The following is a 22,540-nucleotide window of genomic DNA, read 5'->3' as shown; positions in this document are numbered from 1 at the left end:
ACACTCAACAAAAACTTCTGCAGATCTCAAGAATTCTCTCTTTGTAAAACTTTGTCCCTGGCTATTGTAAATAATGCTGCAATGAACATTGTGGTACATGTATCTTTTTTGAATTATGGTTTTCTCTGGGTATATGCCCAGGAGTGGGATTGCTGAGTCATATGGTAGCTCTATTTTTAGTTTTTTTAATGAACCTCCATACTGTTCTCCGTAGTGGCTGTATCAATTTACATTCCCACCAACAGTGCAGGACAGTTCCCTTTTCTCTACACACTCTCCAGCATTTATCATTTCTAGATTTTTTGGTGATGGCCATTCTGACCGGAGTGAGGTGATACCTCATTGTGGTTTTGATTTCCATTCCTCTAAAGATCAGTGATGTTGAGCATCTTTTCATGTGTTTGTTGGCAATCTGTATATCTTCCTTGGAGAAATGTCTGTTTAGGTCTTCTGCCCATTTTTGGATTGAGTTGTTTGTTTTTTGATATTGAGCTGCATGAGCTACTTGTATATTTTGGAGATTAATCCTTTGTCAATTGCTTCGTTGGCAAATATTTTCTTCCATCCTGAAGGTTGTCTTTTTGTCTTGTTTATGGTTTCCTTTGCTGTGCAAAAGCTTTTAAGTTTCATTAGGTCCCATTTGTTTATTTCTGTTTTTATTTCCATTATTCTGGGGATTGGGTCAAAAAGGATCTTGCTTTGATTTATGTCATAGAGTGTTCTGCCTATGTTTTCCTCTAAGAGTTTTATTGTATCTGGCCTTACATTTAGGTCTTTAATCCATTTTGAGTTTATTTTTGTGTATGGTGTTAGATAGTGTTCTAATTTCACTCTTTTTACGTGTAGCTGTCCAGTTTTCCCAGCACCGCTTATTGAAGAGGCTATCTTTTTATTTGCAATAGCCAGGACATGGAAGCAACCTAAATGTTCATTGACAGATGAATGGATAAAGAAGATGTGGCACATATATACAATGGAATATTACTCAGCCATAAAAAGGAACAAAATTGAGCTATTTGTAGTGAGGTGGATGGACCTAGAGTCTGTCATACAGAGTGAAGTAAATCAGAAAGAGAAAAACAAATACCATATGCTAACTCATATATATATGAAATCTAGAAAAATGGTACTGATGAAGCTAGTGGCAGGGCAGGAATAGAGATGCAGATGTAGAGAATGGACTTGAGGACACAGGGGTTGGGGGCAGGGAAAGCTGGGATGAAGTGAGAGAGTAGCATTGACATATACACACCACCAAATGTAAAATAGATACCTAGTGGGAAGCTGCTGCAGAGCACAGGGAGATCAGCTCGATGCTTTGTGAAGACCTAAAGGGGTGGGATAGGGAGGGTGGAAGGGAGGCTCAACAGGGAGGGGATGTGGTGATATCTGTATAGCTGATTCACTTTGTTGTACAGCAGAAACTAACACAATACTGTAAAGCAATTATACTCCAATAAAGGTAAAAAAAAACAAAACAACTTTGTCCCTTCCAGTACTCTGTGATGAAAATTTTAGCCATCTTCATTTTCCTGAACACCCAGCTCTGTCTCCTAACTCAGGGAGATACCTAGGCTCTGTCTGATGTTTGCCTCTCTCTGCAATACCCTGGAAACCTTTTTCAGGCAGTAAGCTAGGTAATCAAAGGTCTCACCTCAATTCTCCCCTGTCTCTGAGGATCATTGTCCTTCATTGCCTGATATCCGAAGTTCTGAGTGCTGTTGTTTCATATAATTTGTCTATTTTTTCAGTTGTTTCAAGAGGGAATATAAATCTAACCCCTCTTATTCAGTCTTGAATGGAAGTGAAATCCCATTGGTTGATTTTTTCAGTCTTGGACCAGCCTTACATACTGGTGTAAACCCCACTTGGTCATGATGCACCATTCTTTTTATTTATTGCTGGATTGGATTTTGCTAATAGTTTGTTGAAGAATTTTGCATCTGTGTTCCTAATGGATATTGGTCTGTACTTTTCGTTCCTCATAATGTCTTCAATCTGGTTTTGGTCTCAGGGTAATGCCACCTTCATAAAATGAATTGGGAAATGGTTTCTCCTCTTCTAGTGTCTGCAATAAATTGTGTATAATTTATATTATTTTTTTATTAATGGTTGGGTAGAATTGACCAGTGAAAATATTTGGACTTGGAATTTTCTTTGTTGGAAGGTTTTTAAGGACAAATTCAATTTCTTTAATAGATGTAGGACTGTTCAGATTACCTTTTTCCTCTTGAGTAAGATGTGATATTTTGGGTCCTGTAAAGAATTAATCATTTTTATCAAAGTTGCCAAAAGCAGTTTCTGTGGAATGGTGCAGGCAAAAGCCAGACTGGAGTGGACTTAAGAGGTCTTATTGTATGATTTTGGACAGTTTTTAAAAACCCTTCGTACATTGTTTCTCATCTGCAGAATGGGGATTATGAGAATATTAAAATAACACATATAAAATATAAGGTTGATACCATTATGTCTGACATGTAATAGTCATTAATAAATAGTAGTCATTGTTCTTATGTTATTGTAGCCCCATAACTGATATTCCTGTGTCCAGTTCTCTCTCCGCACAAACATATCTCCACATTGCTACTAGAGTTGTCTTTTAAGTCACAGATTACATCATTCCTTTGCTTAAGAAACCCTTTAAGTCTTTCTAATCAGTATAAACCTCATGGCATATATCACGGACCCCCATCTGTCTTTGCATCTTCATCTCTCGCATCATTCTTCTCCCATTTACCATAGACTCTGGACTAGTGCTTCTTAAATTTTAATGTGCCTACAGCTCATCAGGGAATCTTGTTAAAATGCAGACCCTAACTCAGAAGATCTGAGGTTCTGTATTCCTAACAAACTTCCAGAGGATGCTGTTTCTGCTGGTTTCTGGACCACACTTTGAGAAGCATAGTACTAGAGTACTTAAAGTCCTTGAAAGGTTACATTGTGTCCCTGCAGCTTTGGCTCTTCTCATAGTCTGATCTCATTGTCTAGACTGACCTTTCCTTACTTCTCTACTTAATGAAATCATTCTCATCTTTCAAGGTCTATCTAACTCAAAGGTCACCTTCTCTATGAAATTTTCTTCAAACATCCATTTTGTTCACCACCACAGCTTCCCAAATGTTTGGTTTCTCCATTTCCCATGGTATTTTGTAAATAGCTTGTATTACAGCATATATCATTTTGCACTGCTGCTGCTATTTAGATCCACGGTCTTCCTTGTTGGACGGTGCTCCCTGAGGTCAAGCGTGTGTCTCTCTTTCTTCTTTAAGTTGTTCAGCTTCTTGCATAGAGGGCATCTGGCAGGTGCTCAGTAAATATTTCTTGAATAAATGAAACTGATATGTACTTCTGAAAAGTGGTGAATCATTCTGTATAGTAAATGTTACCCCAAGTAAATTAAAAAGCTTTATTGAAGCTTAAATTATTAATTTCACATTTCTTTATGTAAAATACTATTCTTAAATTGTCTTCAGTGTTCTAGCTGGTCATTTTATATGAGCAAAGTAATTATATATGCATAATATATATCAAATAGTTCTTAACAGAGCAGTATATCTTTTTGGGTTGTAAAGCCTCAGGCTTTCTCTTAGTTAATGCCAAGCTAAAATTTATAAAGATTATACACACTGTGATTAATGATTTCCTTTAACTGTGCTATCAGAGAGTAACATGGTTAAAATTTTTTTGCCCAAAGCAGGTAAGGAATGAGAAAAAGAATGGGACTATAACTGCTTTTTAAACATTTAAATTATATAAAGAGAAGAATAGGAATGCTACTTAATATATGTTTTAATATCTGTAGCCAAATCCAAAACAATTCATTTCAAACTTTTAAGAAATCACATTTATCTAATGGAGAAATTTAAGAATCACATTAGTCAAAAAGTTTCTTAAGGTCATGCATGTGCAGTTATGTCCATTTCTAAAGAGTTCTTTAGCCTTTATGACATTTTCTCAAGGAGAGAAATCAGGTTAGCCCTCCCTCCTCATCCCACTGGGTTCCCAGCCAGAGAAAATCTCTTTGAAGTCTGTTAGAACTCCTTGCTTACTTTGCAACGTAAAATGAGAGCATTCCCTACAATGGCTCAAGCTAGACATATGTATAGCTATCAAAGCTTGGACAGCTCTGTTCTCAGGGCAGGTGAATTGTGTTTTCCATATGCACAACTCTTGGTGTTGCTGATTTCAGTTAAGTAGACTTTCAAATTTTAATTTGCATAGCATTAACACTTTTCCCTGAGAAGCAACAGTTTTATGGAGACATTTCCTTGTCTGTTCTCATGCAATTAAAAGAAATCCACAGGGCATTCATTAACACTTCTAGAAGTGATAGGCTGTGTTTTTATGCCATTTTCATTTGCACTGCTTCTGATCTTGCCATAACTAATTAAAAGGGAATTTAGGGTAATATAAACAATGCTTTTTGGCTATAATAAAAGCTGGGTTTTTTTTTTTTGCCTGATAAAGAAGTAAAGTCTACAAGGTCTTTTGGACAGTAAGGATATGCTCTTTATGGCTTGACTCTCAAAAGGCCTTATAGTCTATTACGTTTGAAGTCGCTTCCTTTGTGGAACTTTCTTCTAGTGTAGCTTCTACTACCTAGCATTCTGTCCTCTTACCTCAGCCTAGGGAGGCCCCCTGGTAGGGGAGGTAGGATTTCAACTGGGTCTTGAAATAGGAGTATGATTATAGTACTAGGAGGGAAGGTAATTGTTTTTGCCTCATTAAGAAACAGTTGTCAGCTGAAGTCCAGATAGAGGGAGAAGGTCAGTAACATTCTGGAGGTAGCTCAGTAACCACCTTTGTTGGATAGTAATAGATAATTTAAAAAGAGAAGTTGAGACAGATTTTTGAGAAACTTCAATTTGGAGCATGAATTCAGTACATATTGAACTTTGTTAAGTACATACTAAGTTATTAAAGGATTTTTTAAAATGCCAGAATGATGGCCATGTTAAATGTGGATGGGCATAGTTATGAGATATCCTGGGACTACAGTGATTATCAGCCAGTTAGCAAAGGGAGGAAAATACAGTAGATGAAACTAAGCCTTGGCAAGCTGACCTACGTGTATGATCTTGTCCATGGCAAGCTCACAAGCTCAAGCAGCAAATGCGCAATAACAGTAAGAGGAATCAGTCCTTCTGCTGAGGAATAGCAGTAAAGAGTATTAACTAGCAATTGTGGAAGTCAGGAAGGTCACCGTGCATGTCACAAAATCTTCCCATTTGGTAGGTCTCTTGCCAGCGGGGGACAAGTTCAGAGTGCAGTGATCAGGTGAAGAAAGGACTTTTCATAATTGAGGCAGAGAATTAGGGACCCCTTGTTGCTTATTGAGGTTCAAGACAGAATTCCAATTTTATAGTTTCTGTGTCTGGTGGGATGGAATAGGTCGAATATGATGGCTGGGATTTTAGGCTAATTAACCTGGCAGAAAATAGAGAGGAAGATAGAGCCATACACTCAGTCTGATGGATTAGGCCAACAGCATCTGGCTACATGATTGCCCCAGGCTTATACCTAACCTAGTTCACTGCACCTTAGTTTTGGTTGGTGATGAAGGAGGCTATAGGCTTGAGGAAATCCAGCTGTCAGTGCTGGATCATCATATCTGGAGAGGCTAATCCAGTAGTGGTATTGAGGTTGTAAACTGCTATAGGACTGAGCCTGCAGTAGTTGAATCAGCTTTGGGGAAGAAGCAAAGAAAATGAATGAGGGTATATCAGATGTTTCATATAATGTCTGTCCCTTCTGGAAAACTCGTTAGTGGCCGTTAAGATAATGTTCAAATGCAATGGCCTGCTATTTAAGTACCTATCCAATACAAATTAAATTCCTCTGTCCTATATTATCTCTTACCATTCCCTACATGGATTTTCTATTGCAAGCAACTTAATTTACACACTATAATTCTTCTTAATCCATATTTATTCAGTGTGACAGGTTTATTGAGAGTTTACTATATATCTTTGTAACAAGCTCCAACCTTCAAGTTTCCTAATCTCTATCAAAACATGTCACCAGGTATATTATTCTGCACAGGTTATCATAGGAAAATATCATAGACTGGGTGGCTTAAACAACAGAAATGTATTTTTCACAGTTAGAGAGTCTGGCAAGTCCAAGGTCAGGGTGCGCTTGTCCTGGCTTGCAGATGGCTGTCCTCTTCCTGTGTTCACACATGGCTGGCAGATAGAAGAAACTCTGGTGTCTCTTCCTCTTCCAATAAGGGCACTGATGCCAACATGGGGGCTTCACGTTCATAACCTCATTTAACCTAATTACCTCCCAAAGACCCCAACTCCTAATACCATCACATTGCGGGTTTAGGGATTCAACATATGAATTTGGTGGAGGGACACAAACATTCAGTCCATAACATTCCATTCGTGGCCTCCCAAAATTCGTGTCCTTCTTGCATGCAAAAACTGTTAATTTGTTCTAGCATCTTTTTTTTTAGCTCTTTATTGGAATATAATTGCTCTACTAGCATCAACTCTAAAATCCAATCTCATCTAAACATCATCTAAATCAGATATGAAGGAGACTCAAGGTACAATTCATCCTGTGGCAAAATTCTTCTCCAGCTGTGAATCTGTGAAGTTAGATAAGTCATTCGCTTCCAAAATACAATGGTGGGACAGACATAGGATAGATATTCCCATTCCAAATGGGAGAAATAGGAAAGAAGGGAGGAGTGATGGGTCCTGAAGAAGTCTAAAACCTATCAGAGCAAATCCGTTAGATATAAAAATGCAAGAATAACACTTCTTGATTCAGTGCTTTGTCCTCCAGGCCCACTGGGGTGGTAAAGTCACTCTCACAGCTCATCTGGTTGACCCCACCTCTGTGTCTAGGCAAGGACAAGGCTTTCTGTGGAGGCCCTAACCACACTGGGGCTTTATGTAGAGGCAGTGTTCCCCTCCACGCCTCCCCCCCCCCCCAACCAAAACCAAGATGGAGGCAGCTTTGTCTTACCTTTCCCCAGGGCCTGTGCACACTGGGCCTGTGGTGTGGTGGGAGTGGCAGCCCTGGTGATCCCTGAATCACCTTTGGAGTCCTTCTTCCCTTCCCTTTTCTTGAAGAATAGCACATGTTCACAGTTGAATAGCTCAGTGTAAAATCCAAGAAGTTTGACAGCCTTCCTTCACTCTCTCCTACTTTCTTTGTCTCCTTTTGGTTCAGTTGGCAGTGTCTTTGCTGGTTTAATCCTATCTTTATTCCTGGTCTCTGTTGAGGTGGCTGATAATTTCATGAGCCACGCTCATGATCTCTTTATCAAATGATTGCTCAGGTACACACTAAGTGTTCTCTTCAGAACAAGCTTTCTCATTTTTGCAATGTTGACAGGCTGAGATTTTTTTCAGAGCTCCAAATTCTGGTTCATTTTTACCTAACAATTACATCTTCAATTTATTCCTTCCTGTGGCATTCTACTATAAGTAGTCAGGAGGGATTAAGCCTTCAATACTTTGCTTAGAAATCTCCTGTGCTAAATATCCAATTTCATTTCTTGCAAGTTCTATTTTCTATAGAACACTAGACCATGAATACAGTTTACACAAATTCTTTGCCATCTTATTACAAGCATCACCTTTTCCTTCAGTTTCCAATAACATGTTCCTCATTTCTATCTGGGACCTTGCGAGAAAGACCTTGACCATCCATGTTTCTACCAAGATTCTATTCATGATTATTTATATTCTCTAAAAACATGGAAGCTTTCTCTATAGCTCTCCTCTTTCTTTCTGAGCTTTCATCAGAATCACCCTTAATGTCCATATTTGTATCATGTACCTCAAAATTCCTTCAGCTTCTACCCATCACTTAGTTGCAAAGCCACTTACTCATTTTCAGGTAATTGTTAAAGCAGCATCCTACTTTTTGGTGCCACTGGCACACAACAATCCTAAATATTTATGTACTTAATAATGAAATTTCCAAATACCTGAAACAAAACCTGATAGAATTATAAGGAGAAATAGTTAAATCCACAATTATAGTTGGAGATTTCAACACTCATTTTCAATAATTAATAGAATAAGTAGACAGAATATTAGGGAGATTATAGAGTTGAACAACATCATCAACCAACTTGACCTAATTGACATTTATAGCACCCTCCAACTAACAATAGCAGAATCCACATTCTTCTCTAGTTCATAGGAAGTATTTATCAAGATAGACCATATGCTAGGTTATAAAATAGATACAAATAAAATTTAAAAGATTAAAATCATATGAAACATATATGACCACAAAGGAATTAAATTAGAAATCAATAATAGAAAGACATTGTGATAAATCATCAATATTTGGAAACTAAATACCATACTCTTCAATAAGCCATCACTCACAGAAGAAATGAAAAGGGTAATTAACAAGTGTTTTTGTCTGAATGAAACTAAAGAACAACAGTTAAAATTTATGGAGTGCAGCTAAAAGTACATAGAAATTTATAACACTAATTGTGAATTTTAAGAAAGAAGAAAGTTCATCAGTGACCTTTGCTCTAACCTTAAGAAACCCAAAAAAGAAGCAAATGAAACTCAAAGTTAGCAGAAGAAAAAGATAATTAAAATACCAGCAAAACTCCATAAATTATAAAACAAAGTAACAGAAAAATCAGTGATAAAACTCTAGTTAGGCTGATCAGGAAAAAAAAAAAGAGGATATACATATTGCAAATATCAGGAAAAAGATGACATCACTGCAGATTATACAAATATTTCAAAAGAGAAGAGGAAGGAAGACTTACACATAGCCAGCAGATACACGAGGAGGTGCTCAACATTCTTAATCATCAGGGAAATGTGAATCAAAATAACAATGACCTCACACCTGTTAAGATGGCTGTTATTAAAATGGCAAGAAATATCAAGTGTTGGTGAGCATGTGGAGAAAATGGAACCCCTGTGCACTGTTGAGGGGAATGTAGTTGGGGCAATGATTTTGGAAAACAGTAGGGAGGTTCCCCCCAAAATTAAAAATAGAACTACCATATGATCCAGCAACTCCACTTCTGGGTATATAGCCAAAGGAAATGGAAACAATAACTTAAAAAGGTATCTGCACCTCCATGTCACTGCAACATTATTTACAGCAGGTAAGACCTGGCAACAACCCAAGTTCATTGACAGATGAAATATCATTCAGCTATAAAGAAGGATAAAATCTTGCCATTTATGACAACATAGATGGATCTTGAAGGCATTATCCTAAGTGAAATGTCAGACAGGGAAAGACAAGTACTGAATGATCTCGTTTACATGTGGAATCTAAAACAAAACAAAACAAAACAAAGCAAACAAAGCTGGACTCATAGATACAGAAAATAGATTGGTGGTTGCCATAAGTAGGGAGTGGGGGTAGGAGGGTGGTGACATGAGTGAAGACGGTCAGAACGTACAAACTTCCAGTTACCGAGATAAATAAGTCCTGGGGATGTGATGTACAACATGGTGATCATGGTTAGCAATATTGTGTTTGAAAACTGCCAAGCTAATAGATCTTAAAAGTCATCATCACTAGAAAAATAACTGTCCCTAAGTGTGGTAATGGTTAACTAAATTATTGTGGTAATCATTTTGCAATATATACATATATCAAATTATTATGTTGTACATTTAAAACTAATACAATGTTATATGTCAGTTTTATTTCAATGAAGATAGATAATGAGAATATTATGTATATTTTCATACTAATAATTAAGATAACTTATGAAATGGACAACCCTTATTCAAGAAGAATTAGATAACCTGAATAGCCCTGTACATTAAAGTAACTGAATTTTTGGTTAGAAACCTCCCCCAACCTGCCCTCCCCTCCACACCCCCAAATGCGTAGGTAGCTTCACTGGTGAATTCTACAAAGCATGTAAGGAAGAAATAATATCAGTTTTGTGTAAATTCTTCCAAAATTTAAAGAGGAGAGACTGCTTATCAGACTATATAGGAGGCCAGGAATTCCCTGATATCAAAACCAGACAAAGACATTACATGGAAAGAAAACCACAGACCAATATCTGTCGTTAATGCAGATGCAAAAAGTCTTAACAAAATTTTCAGAAATCAAACACAACAATGTATAGAAGTGATAATACATCACAACCAAGATAAACTCAGGAATGCAGGGTTAATTTAACATTTCAAAATCTGTCAATTTAATACACCATGATCAGTTCAATATATGCAGAAAAAAGCATTTGACAAAATCATATATCAGTTCCTGATTAAAATCTTTCAGAAAGGTAGAAGTTAAAAAAACTTCCTTGACTTGATAAGGAATTATTAAAAAAAAAAAACCCTACAATTAAATTGTACTCTATGATGAGACTGTATTTTCCTCCCTAAGATCATGAACAAGTGAAGGTTTTCTGCTTTTACCACTTCTATTTAATATTATAGGTTTTAGTCAGGGAGAAAAAAAAAGGCATACAAATTGGAAAGGAAGAAGTAAAACTGTCTTTAGTGACTGATGGCAAGTTTGTCTCTGAATGCAGTGAAATCTACAAAAACTTACTTAAACTTATTTAAAATGCAATAAGTGAATCTTGCAAGTTTGCAAGACACAAAATCAATATACAAAAAAACAATCAATTGTGAAATGGCCTCTATCAGTAGAGTTTTGGTGAATTGTTTTGGGGTTAGCAAAAGAAGATGAAGAACCTGTTGACACCTACTCTCTGAATAGGCATCGCTTTTTTACGGATACCATGTTGTTAATATTAGTACCCTCAGGGACCAAAATCTGCTTAGTTTTCTACGTTCAGACTATAAAGTCTGTCCTCTGAAACAGCAGTGGTTGGAGTTATACTTAGGACTCTGCAACTCTTCAACTTTTTTCTATTTAATATCTGTTCTTTATTTGTTCTGCCTAATTCTTGCATTCCAGGCTATTGTATTGGCAAATATATTACCTCATAAAAATCAAGGATCATTATCTGATATGGAGATTCATAATGTTCTTCAGTCTTTTGTCTAATTTGCTTACTTCACTCAAATGTTCTAAACAGCAATATTCTAGGAATTTCTACGTTAGGTATTTGGACATAGAATTCTAAGAAGTAAGTAAAAATTTAATCTGCATCCCATAATTCCTACCTCTAGACTGGTTCCCAGGGTTTGATTTGACACAGGTGGGGCTTAAAGAGTTGGCCCATTTCCAAGCCATCTCCTATACAAACATTGATGAAGAAATTGGTTTCAATGTCAGTTTTGGTCCCTACGAGTGATTATGCTTAGCTGACATCAAGAATGTTCTTTTTTCTATATTTCTATCCAAATGGTCCATAAATATGTGACAGATTATCCATGCATTTGAGTGAGAATAATACTGAATGATTGACTGTATTTTTCAGGATGAGAGAGGAAGTTTTTTGGTTCATCTGAGGGAAACATTTAATATTTTAAAATGATGCAATGTGTTAGAAAACGTTGATTCAAAGACCTGAATAATTTAGAAGTGTGTTTGTAAAAGAATAGAAATAAGAAAATAACATATATATCAGAAAAACCATAAATCTATGCCCATTTTAAAATCGCTTTCATATTGTTTGACACTGAGCATTAAAAAACTAATGACAAGCATTATTATATAGTAAGGTATTACATAGTAAAGCAAAGATGTCCCAAGTATTCTAGCTTTCTGGTATTACCTCTTTTTTGGGTACGAGGGTGAGTCAAAAATTATTTTGCTCCAGGTGGGAGCAAAAATGAACGCCCCACTTGTGATTTGCATGAAAGAAAAGCAGCATGCAGTGATTCGTTTTTTGTGGTCTGAGGGTGTACCTGGTGCCGTTATTTATCAGAGACTTTGTGCACAGTATGGAGAAAGTGTTTTGCCGTGAAGAAGTTTGTGTGAATAGATAGAGATGCTTATTGAAGAGCTGAAGCCTAAACTTCCGATTAAACACAGAGGACTGCTATCCAAGGGTGTTGTGATCTTCCATGACAATGCACGTCCACACACTTCTGTCCACACTTTGCAAAAACTTGTTTTTGAGGAGTTACCTCCCTATAGTCCTGATCTTGCTCCATCAGACTTTCATTTGTTTGGTACCCTGAAAGCAGCCCTAAGTGGACAAGAATTCACTTCTGATGAAGTGAAGGCAGCAGTGCATTCGTGGCTCGCAGCTCAGCCTAAAACATTTTTTTTTATTGAGGGAATACGAAATGTTGACAGATGGACAAAGTGTGTTGAAAAGCAAGGAGATTATGTCAAAAAAATGATCTATTTGTCTTTTCTAAAAGATAATTAAAATATATTCTATAGCCAGATAATTTTTGACTCACCATCATATATATTCAAATGTAGTAGACTAACTTCCATCTTAAATATTGCTAGAGGCATACTGCTTTGCCCAATATTTCTACTGATTCTTAGTTTAATGTGGGCCAATTTTTAGTCTGCTCTAAACTTCTGCTTCTGTAGATGTCTCAATTCCTATTTTTCATTTTCTTTAGGTTCTGTCCTTTTTTCTCTGCTTCTTTCTTAAGTATAAACTCAGCCTTGTTTTTTTTTTTTTTTCCACTGCCCCCAAGCTATACCACAACAAGGTTATCTATGTAAGTGTCTTAGGTTAGGTGGTTAATATAGGAGGATTAAACACAGAAAGAACAAAGAAAGAAAATTAAATGAGGACTATCATTCTTAAAAGTCCTCTGGCCATGCTGGCTACTGGGAATTTCTCATTGACCATCCTTAATTTGTTGTCATTTTTCTGAATTCCTTTTTTTCTCCCTTTGTCAGGTTTTTCTGTCATCCCTAGTAATTTGAGTAACTGGTCACCATGTCTGCATCATCCCTTGCTCATTAATGAAAAAGGTTCACAATTTTTTCTGAACAGACAAAATCAGGATTTTCTCCTTACATTAACTGATCAGTCCAAAGAAATACAAAAATCTTCTAGTATGTAAACAAACAATAAATAACTGAGCTATTTCACCTATTTCTTTCATATATTTAGATACTAAGTAATTTTGTGGAGCATATCTCATGTGGACTGTTGGCTTGATATCAGTTGATGGCACTGGTAAGGTTGTTTTGGTGGTTGGCAGCAGTGCCACTGTCATTAATTGGTGCCTGTGCCCAGCAGTTATCAAACACTTTGAATATCACCTCTAGCTACATCTATTTTCCTATTTGAAATAAAGGTGCACATTAATGTAGGTTTATTTTTAGTGTTTTGTAGTTGTTATATTATAGTTCTCTTTTTCCAGTTGACCCATTTCAGAAAAGTGTCCATATTATTTGCTGTTTTCTTTTTTCCCTAATCTCCTTACCTCAAACTCTAGTTGCAAATATGTGTGATTTTCCCAGTGGTTTGTAGATCAGAATTTAGCGTTTAAACACATTTTACGTGTAAATTCTAGAAAACATTTTACTATTTCTGTGTTTTCTGCTTTGTGAGAATTTTGGTAAGTAAAGAAAATTAGTTGATTTGAGTCATTACTGCTATGAAAACTGAAAAACTAAAACTTCAGGGTACATAATATATTCAGGCATAATATTTATTTAGATTCATCTTGTAGCTGATTTTCTCTGGTTTGACTATAAACTTCCAAAAGTGAGCACAGAAATGCCTTAATCATCGTATCATACTAGTCTGGCTCCTAGGATGTTTACTTCAGGAGTATGTGCTTGACTCAGTGTTTATAGCCTCAGAAAATTTGAACGTAATTTCCAAAAATCAGCCTATACGCTTGAAATAAGAAGACGATATTTTCTCAAAAAAAGGCTGTCTCTCTTAGATTTACTTGAAACCTCTGAGAAGCCAAGAACTTTTTTTAATCTTGGGAATGTGACAATAGGATGATTTCAGTTCTATGTAAACTTAATAGCCCCTAAGATGTAAGTACAAATAAAATGTTGGTTTTGCTGCAGCTGGTAAAAATGCCGGTGCTGACATCATCACTACAGTAAAAGAAGCAGTAGAAAGGCTGCTGTTTTCTCTTTTTAAAAGCTCTAACTTAACCCTTTAAAGTGAAGTTAATGCTTTTTCAAATTTCAATTTCAAATTTATAAGCTCAGATGAACAGTAAAGAAATTCCAAGATGCCTATAAGAAGCTAGAGCTATAGACCAAATTTCTTTACAAATCTTGGTTCTTAAGAAATAGCATATTTCAAAGATTCTAACATTTACATTTTTTCCCTTCACATTTTAACATCTTTAGAAACAGGTTGTATCTTGTGGTGGTCTTGATGGAGTTGTCCTTGCTTGTCTGTGTGCATGAAAACTTACAGAATGAGTGTCAGCAACTTGGAATACAATTTCAGACAGTAGTGCATCACCAGCACTCTTGATGGCATAGATGACAGTACTGTGTGGGAAAACATGGTCACCTGTGACTTTGAATTTAAAAGTATTTTGAAAGACTGGACTTGGAATGGGAGTAAGCTTTAGAAATTCCTTAACCAACTAGTTTTACTTATATTTTCATTTTTATGTAGGCTTAAGAATGACATAAGGTAAAAACCTATACCTCAAAAAGTATCGAAAAGCCTTTCAAAAAGTATGTAGTAAAAGTTCTGAGTTACCAAAAACAGCTCGTGTTACAACTTATGTAGCAGTATCTGTTTTCCTTTCTCTATGCTATGTAAAATAATGGTGTCCTTACAATCAATCTGGTATTGATTCTGAGATGGACACAGATTGTGGAATTATAGAATTTTTGAATTGCTGATTTTTTGTTTGTGAATTGCTAATTTTAAAGAAGTTTTTGTTGTTGCTATGTTTTAGAGGGGGTGTTATGAATCACATCCTATCAAAAGAGTCATAAAAGCATTTCTCAACGAGGATTAACAATAAAATTTTAAAGGATTTAATATTTCCTTTCATTCTCATGAGTAACATTCTTTTTGAGAACTACTTCCAAATATGTTCTTTAAAGGCAAACTTCAAAGTCTAACTTTGGGCCATAAGTAAACTATTTTGTCTTGTTTATTGTAGACAATCATCTTTCAGGGTTTTGAAGTTTAGTTTGGAAGAGGATTTAGCACTCTGCATATTTATATTTGAGGTTGCAGTATTGATTGATTAACTTTCCTAAAATGTAGTAGACGTCGTAAATGGCTCACAACACTCCATACTTTCAGAATGTTTGCCATTGCTGTACTTGATGATGATTATTTTTAAAAAATCTCCCTGATCCCTTTTTCTGAAGAGGAAATCAAAATTACCTCTCAGTTACTTCACTGTGTATGTATAAGCTATGATTGAGTATCGCTAAACCAATGAGGAGGCGCCTGATTTTCACACCATTGCCCAAGAAAGATTTGTTTTATGTCAGTAAATTTCTCAAATAATGGAAGTGTAGACATTTAAATGCCAAACCTAAATTTTTCGTTTACTATTTCTGATATAAATATTTCTACAATACACCTTTATGTTATTCTTAGAGAATACTGAAAATTGAAGCCTTATTGTTTTGTGTTATGTGGCAATCTCAAGAGGGAAACTGCTTTATTTGTTGATGGGTCTTAATACACGGTGAACAGTGAGATAGGAGGAACAGTTAATGCGAGTGAACTACACTCAACACTAAATGAATGTTTACTTTTTGTAGAAGTTGTAGACTCATTATACTGAACACTGGTTACAACACATGGTGTGCTCTGGCCCCTGGGGCTGTGTGCACAGGCAGGGGCCTCAGCCTCCAGGGATCTGTTACCACCCCAGGCGCAGGACTCTTAGATGTGTACTTTCATTTCTCCAGAGAGGCGGTGCCATTATCTCACTGCACTATTTTTGACTGAGAATTCAGTATTCTGAATGATAATTGAATTAAGCATCACCTCGCTGTGTGATTCGTCCTGACTTTCTTCTTTCTAGTTACGGCACAACTATGCACTTAGGCATCCAGTTTTGAAATCCGTGATTTTCTCAATTTCTGATCTTCCGTGTAGGTTTTTATTCTATTACTGTCCTTGCCTAGAAAATTTCAGGTGCCATATGCTTGATCTTTAGGCTTCTGGTCTCTTCAATTTCCAGTGTATTAGACACAGAATTGACAGAATTTCCCTTTCAAAATCTCCAACGGTTCCCTGTTTTTTTAAATTAATTTTTTTCACCAAGTATTAAGACAATTGCCAGCAGAAGCTTAGTTCTATACGGTCACATATGAATGAAAGGATATAAACTTATCTTGACATTAAGCATCACATTCCTTTCCCACCTGTCATTTGTATGACAATCTGCTCTAAAATCTCCTTGGGCATCAGGATTGAATGCATTAAATATATCAGTCTTCATGTGTCCTGGATCAATTCTTGAGAAATCTTCTCTATACACTCTTCTGAAACCACTCAAGAGATTCATTGACTTTTTGAAACTTATCTACAAAAACTTCAAGGGCATACTTGTACATTTTGTCAGCAACTTGAGATGCCACTGAGTCTTTTTAAAGTCGTTGATCCTGCTTTAAATTTTTTTCCAGTTTTATTGTTATAATTGACATATAACATGGTGTAAGCTTAAAATGTACATGTATTGATTTAATTTGCTTATATATTGCAAAATGATTGCCACGATTGCTTTCTTTGGCACCTCCATCCCGTCACATAATTACCATTTCTTTTTCGTGGTGAGAATATTTACAGTCTACTCTCTTAGGAACTTTCCAGTATGTAGTACAGAATTATTACTTATAATCACCATGCTGTACATTAGATACCCAATGTTAGTCTTATAACTGGAATTTGTATCTTTTGACCAATATCTCCCCATTCCCTTCTCCCCACCCCAGCCCCTGGTAACCACAACTCTTGATCCTTATTATTGTGTATTCATTCCTATATTCATATGTTTGTCACTATTTTAACTGAGATACCACTATGTGCCAGTGTGCTAGGTGTTTTAGACATTGTGCTACACAAAAATGAATATGATTTTTATCCTTATCTAGCTTATAGACTTGCTTTCTTCACCATTTGGAGTTGAAATTTATATATTTTCATTGTATATTTTGTTTTTAGAACTTGAAGATGATTTTTGTTGCTGGAGGAAAATAATATTCTATTCTGTTAGCAAATTGCTCTCTTCTCCAAGCAGTAGGATCCTTCTTTTCCTGCCTTTTCTTTCTCACTGCCTAAAATATGATGGAAAAGTACTTTATATTGTCCTAAGTATTTTTCACAAGTCTCAGCTCATTTTGAATGTAGCACTTTTGACACTGATTTAAAACATATTGTATATATAGCTGTGCCTGTTTTTTAACTTTACAGTATATTATGTGTATTTTTCCATTTAATTAAGTATATTCTGAAAACATGTTATTTAATGTCTGTTTAATAGTCCATCTTATTTAACCATCCTCTATTTTGGTCTATTTGGTTTGTGTCCAATTTTTTTTTTCTTTTGTTTTTGGCTTGTCCTGCAATTTTAAATAATGCTTCTGTGAACATCCTGGTACATAATTCTTTGCCTGCATTTCTGATTATTTCCTTATGCTGTACTCCAGCCTCCAAATACTGTCCATTTCTTGTGCCCAGGGACTAAGTAGATGGTCTGTTTTTCCAATCTATGTCCAGTGAATATATTTTTCACTCAATGATTTTTAGAACTTTTTTGATGACCAGATGGACTGTTGCCCATCTGTGCCTCAAGATCTTCCATAATCTATTCCAACATATACCCTTACAGCAAGCTAAGACACTATAAGGACAGGAGAAGGAAGGTGGGGGCCTGTACACCTTGCTAGGTGATGATGGTAGGGCAGATAAACTCTAGTCCTCTATCTTGGAGCTATGCCCATGTGCATGTGCATGTGGGAGGAGAGATGGAGTGTTGCTGCTTGCTATAGACTACATTGTGTCCCCCCCACCATCCCAATTCATATGCTGAAGTCCCGACTCCCACAGTGTGACAGTATTTGCAGGAGTAATTAGGTTTAGGTGAAGTCATGAGGGTGGGGCCCTCATGATGGGATTAGTGCCCTTATAAGAAGGGATACTGGAGAGTCTGCTTTCCCCCTCTCTCTGCCATGCAAGGACAGCAAGAAGGAGGCCATCTGCAAGCCAGGAAGAGAACCTCACCAGAAATCCATTTGGCCCACACTTTGATCTTGGACTCCCTCACCTCCAAAACTATGAGAAAATTAGTTTCTGTTAAGTCACCCAGTCTATGAAATTTTCTTGTGGCAAATATGCTGTTGAAGACAACTAACTTATGATTCCCTGTGAGCTGGAAAAATGGCAATTCACAGATGTTTTAGACTGCCATTGAATATCAGCTTTAAAAAACCTGAAACTCCAAACTCAAAAGCTTAGCCAACTATAGTAAAATATTTTGTCTTACTTTTATTACTATTTCTTTAGTCTTGCTGCTGCTGCTTTTTTTTTTCTTTATGTAGTATTTTACAGATGAGTAAACTATACATGCTATTTCAGCTTCAACCTTTCATTATGGATTTTAACCTATAGTTCAAATCAGGACAGAATTGACTGATAATCATTTCAAAGAAGGTCCTTTTTAAAGATATAAATCCAGTCATTTATATAGGTGCTACTTTCAATCCTTGCTAACTAAAAATTTTAAAAAATTGAATATGGAAATATTCCTTTTAGTTACTCTTTGCGGTTGCCTCTTCTTGTTAAGTTATGAGATTACAACTTTTCATTTTTATCAGGTTTCTAGAATTTAATGTTTCAGCTTTGTTTGCTTTGTGATTGAGGAGTAGGAAGTTCCTTACACTCATATAATCTCAGTGGATTATAAAGAGGAATTACTTATACTGAACGGTTTCTCTGCCACTTTGTGACATGTGGTTTTCTTTGTTCATGTTGACTGTTTTGCCTCATTAGGCGTGCTGTTGTAAATGAATTGTTGGACCTAGTCATACCAGGAAATGTTTGTCTTATGTGGTCACTGTGTTGCCTGGGAGGTGTGAGCTGAAAAATCTATTAGGCTGAAAATTTTCCTTTGGAATGTTTGGAGAACCCTTAAGTGCTGTTGAAAGTGAAGGATAGAACTACTCTCAGGAAAACAAAGGTTTTATTACATTTTCTTGAGTAATGAGGATGTCAAGATAAAATAAAAAACAAAGCAGTAAAAGTCACACACATAGTGCCATACGCCAGTAAGAGAAAGGACTGAGCAAACAGAAAAGTCCCCAGTGGGACCATGCTAGCTTACATTTATTTTCTCATGCGGTACTGCATCTTTCAGAGGGGAAATCAAATGCCCTGACTCACACCAAACAAATGTATTCCTGGGGTTTGTGTGTTTCCCAGCAACCCATGAATCCAGACTCTATTTTCAAATAGAGTAGATTGTATAGGTAGGAAATGAAACCTTGACTGGCATCAGATGATGTCTCAGATGGCCAACAAAGCTACCTCACAGTCATTATATCCTCATCTTATTTTACATTTAAAAAGTAGAAGCAACAATGGCCAAACATCACTGGTGGCTAAGGCAATTATGTCAGATTATCTATCTATCTATCTATCTATCTATCTATCTATCTATCTATCTATCTCTCTATCATCATCTATCATCTCTCCATAAATAGATAGATATTGATTCCTGGATTGATACCAAAGCAGATGCTTCCAAATTCTTGGTTAAGATAAAGTATCATGCTACCATGATAGTCTGCTGCATCTGTGTTCCTCTAGAATGGCAAGCTGATGGAATTGTCAAGGATAGAACTGAAGAGGAGTTTTGGTTTCTATATTTTCCAGAATATGGAGACAGCAATACTTCTTAAGATACCAAGCTGAACATTTTGGATATCTCTTAAATGCCTGAGAAAATAGAGTATGTTCAGGATTCTGCTCAATGGGCTCACTTAACTCAGCCCCATAAGTGACCTTAGAGCTTTTGTGTTATTAGTCTCCTCACTCCCACACTTAGATTAAGACTGATTTTTTTCCTTCCAGTTCTACTAGAGAAATAGGATACTTTGGAGATGCAACAAGCAGTCTAATGGGTGGTACATGTATTTGTACTAACTGGCTTCAGTAGCAAAACACATTGAAATAAGTGGATGAGATGGAAATTCTAATCTGATTTAACTGGCAACTCACTAAGTCAAACTTCTCTGTAAAAGAGCAACTTGTGATTGCCATTAGAAGACACAACTTATTCTCCTACGTACTTGATTGTTCTTTCTAAAAGAGTCTTCTTAACAAAATGCAACAGGTAGATTCTTTCCCTGAACTGTGGCTAAGACAGCAGAGTTTGTGGTGTGTGTGTGTGTGTGTATGTGTGTATGTGTGTGTATTTGGGCAGTTAACTGCGTGGAGTTCTCAGGTTAGACCATAAGTTCACACATTCTCAGTAAAGTCTGAAGTTATGGAACCCCATCAGTTATTTTTATGTATAGACTTGTCCAGCTTTGCTTAAGAAAGCACAGCCTTTAAGTTGTGAATTTCATCAGCTGTTTCTAGAAAAATGCCGTTCTTTTCCAATATCCTTTGTAAATCTGATTGTTCTTTTTATGTGTAAATTCTGGAATAGTTCAGGGAGAGCTCTTGGTCTCTCACTTGAGTCTCTCATGGCCTGTTATCTCTGAAGGCTGTGCCTCTCTGTCAGGATTAATAAGCGGCAGAGCCATGGTGAGGGAGAGATATTTAAAGTCCTTTTTGGTAGGAGTCACTTTATATTTGAAGTCTAACCTGAAATGTCTTCACTGGTCATCAGCACCATGACACTTTCTGTGTAACAGCAGTAAACTGCCGTGAAGCAGCAATGATAGGTAATGTTATTTCAGTGTTTGGTTACCATACCATACAAGCTATGTTAGTGTCCCTATTAGCTTTGTGAAGAAGACACTGGAATTTGTACAGCATTTAAGTGTCCTTACTTAGGTAGAGGAAAATTGGAAAAATGACTGACATAATTTTAGAAATGGAGTCTGGGGCCATTTATTGACAGTATAAGGAGCAAGTGAGGAAGTTCACATGTCAAGATTCAGGAGACAGTTTGATAAGAGCAGCAAGAAGCTCTTACATATAGAAGCAACATAATGGATTTTTTGTGTCAGGATCAAGCGGAATGTGTTGCCAGAAAGAATCCCTATGTACCAGACAAGATCAGATCCTAAGGAGGTAAGTGAAGTCTGTATCAGGGAACAGAGTGGGCATCCATGTGTACTATTTTTATGGGAACCACTGACCGAAACCATCAGCCCTGGCCAGGCAAGACAGTAACCACTTGCATGAGTTATCTTACAACAGGAGGTCCTGGTAAGGAACATGGGACCAACAAGCTACCACCAACTGTAAGAATTCAGGAAAGGTCAGAAGGAGAGAGGAGACACCAGTCCATATGTCCTACCAACCTCCCAGAATCCTTCTCACTGGAATCCATCTTGGCTGAGTGATGCGCACGCCACCAGGAAGGACCCTGAGTTAGAATGATTGGCCAGAAACAACCCGGAAGCTAACCCCATTACTGTAAAACCTGAGACTGCGAGCCACGTGGCAGAGCAGTTCTCCTGGGTTGCCTTACCCTCCTGCTCTCTGCCTGGGCACCCCTTCCCAATAAAGTCTCTTGCTTTGTCAGCATTTGCGTCTCCTTGGACAATTCATTTCCGAGTGTTAGACAAGAGCCCACTCTCGGGCCCTGGAAAGGTGTCTCTTCCTGCAACACTTTGAGATGCAAGCTAAGTGGTCAACGATGACTCTGAGAATCTTGTCAAAGGGTATACTACTCTCCAAGTTGGGAAATGATGGGTGGTGTCTTCACGGTGAGGAAAGTGGGACACTGTGATGTACGGCCGTTCGCCCTTATCTGCAGGAGATATTGAAGAACTCTAATGGGTGCTGAAATCTCAGATAGTTTGATAAATTGGATGTCCTAGATAACTTGGCGTTAGTAAATATTTTTCTCAAGGTGATATAAAAATTAATAATTTCATAATGAATAATATCACACTCATTGCTTAGCAGTACAGAAAGTTCACTTTATTAGTGTTTTTAATTTTAATGTTTTAACTTAATTTTTTTTCTAATTCCTCCATGTATCTTATCTTCCGACTGTTTCTCTGAGGCAGAATAAGGAAAAGACAATATACTTTTGAAATTTCACTTTAAAAAGAAATTTTTGATATGTGAGTTTACAGCTCACATAATTTTTCTTTTCCATAAAATTTACAAATCAAGTTTGAAGAAAAAAATATGGCAAAATTGCAAAATTGCAAAATTGCAATATGAGTAATTGAATTACACATTTAAAGTTGGTGAATTTTACTGTATATAATTTATACTTTAATAAAGTTAATTAAAAATGCATTATCTGGAAAAATTGGCTGAAAGTTATTAGACAGAGTAGAATAATGTAAGCTCCTGAAGCGTAATTCAGAAATACCCTGTAAATGTGTGTTCATGATGTTCATATATGAAAACCTTGATAACCAAGTTACAAAATATAAAATTTTCTCTTGCTTTGGGCCTATACTAATCATTTATGTTTGCTGTCTTTTATGTTTAGTTTCCCACTGATTTAACATTGAATCCTGGTACATTATGTTTAGAAACTGAGCAATCACTTTTTAAAATATATGTCCTGTGTTTGCCAGATGGATTGGAAGT

General features: G+C 36.5%; 1 pseudogene; it reads right to left on the bottom strand.

Moving 5' to 3' along the window:
- Nucleotides 1–22,540, bottom strand: part of LOC130834479 (protein LTV1 homolog) — a 58,674-nt pseudogene that overhangs the window by 5,953 nt on the left and 30,181 nt on the right.

Source organism: Hippopotamus amphibius, chromosome 13 (genome assembly GCF_030028045.1).
Source record: "Hippopotamus amphibius kiboko isolate mHipAmp2 chromosome 13, mHipAmp2.hap2, whole genome shotgun sequence".
NCBI lineage: Eukaryota > Metazoa > Chordata > Mammalia > Artiodactyla > Hippopotamidae > Hippopotamus > Hippopotamus amphibius.
Note: the sequence above shows the minus strand (reverse complement) of the source record. Positions and strands in the feature narration are given on the sequence as shown.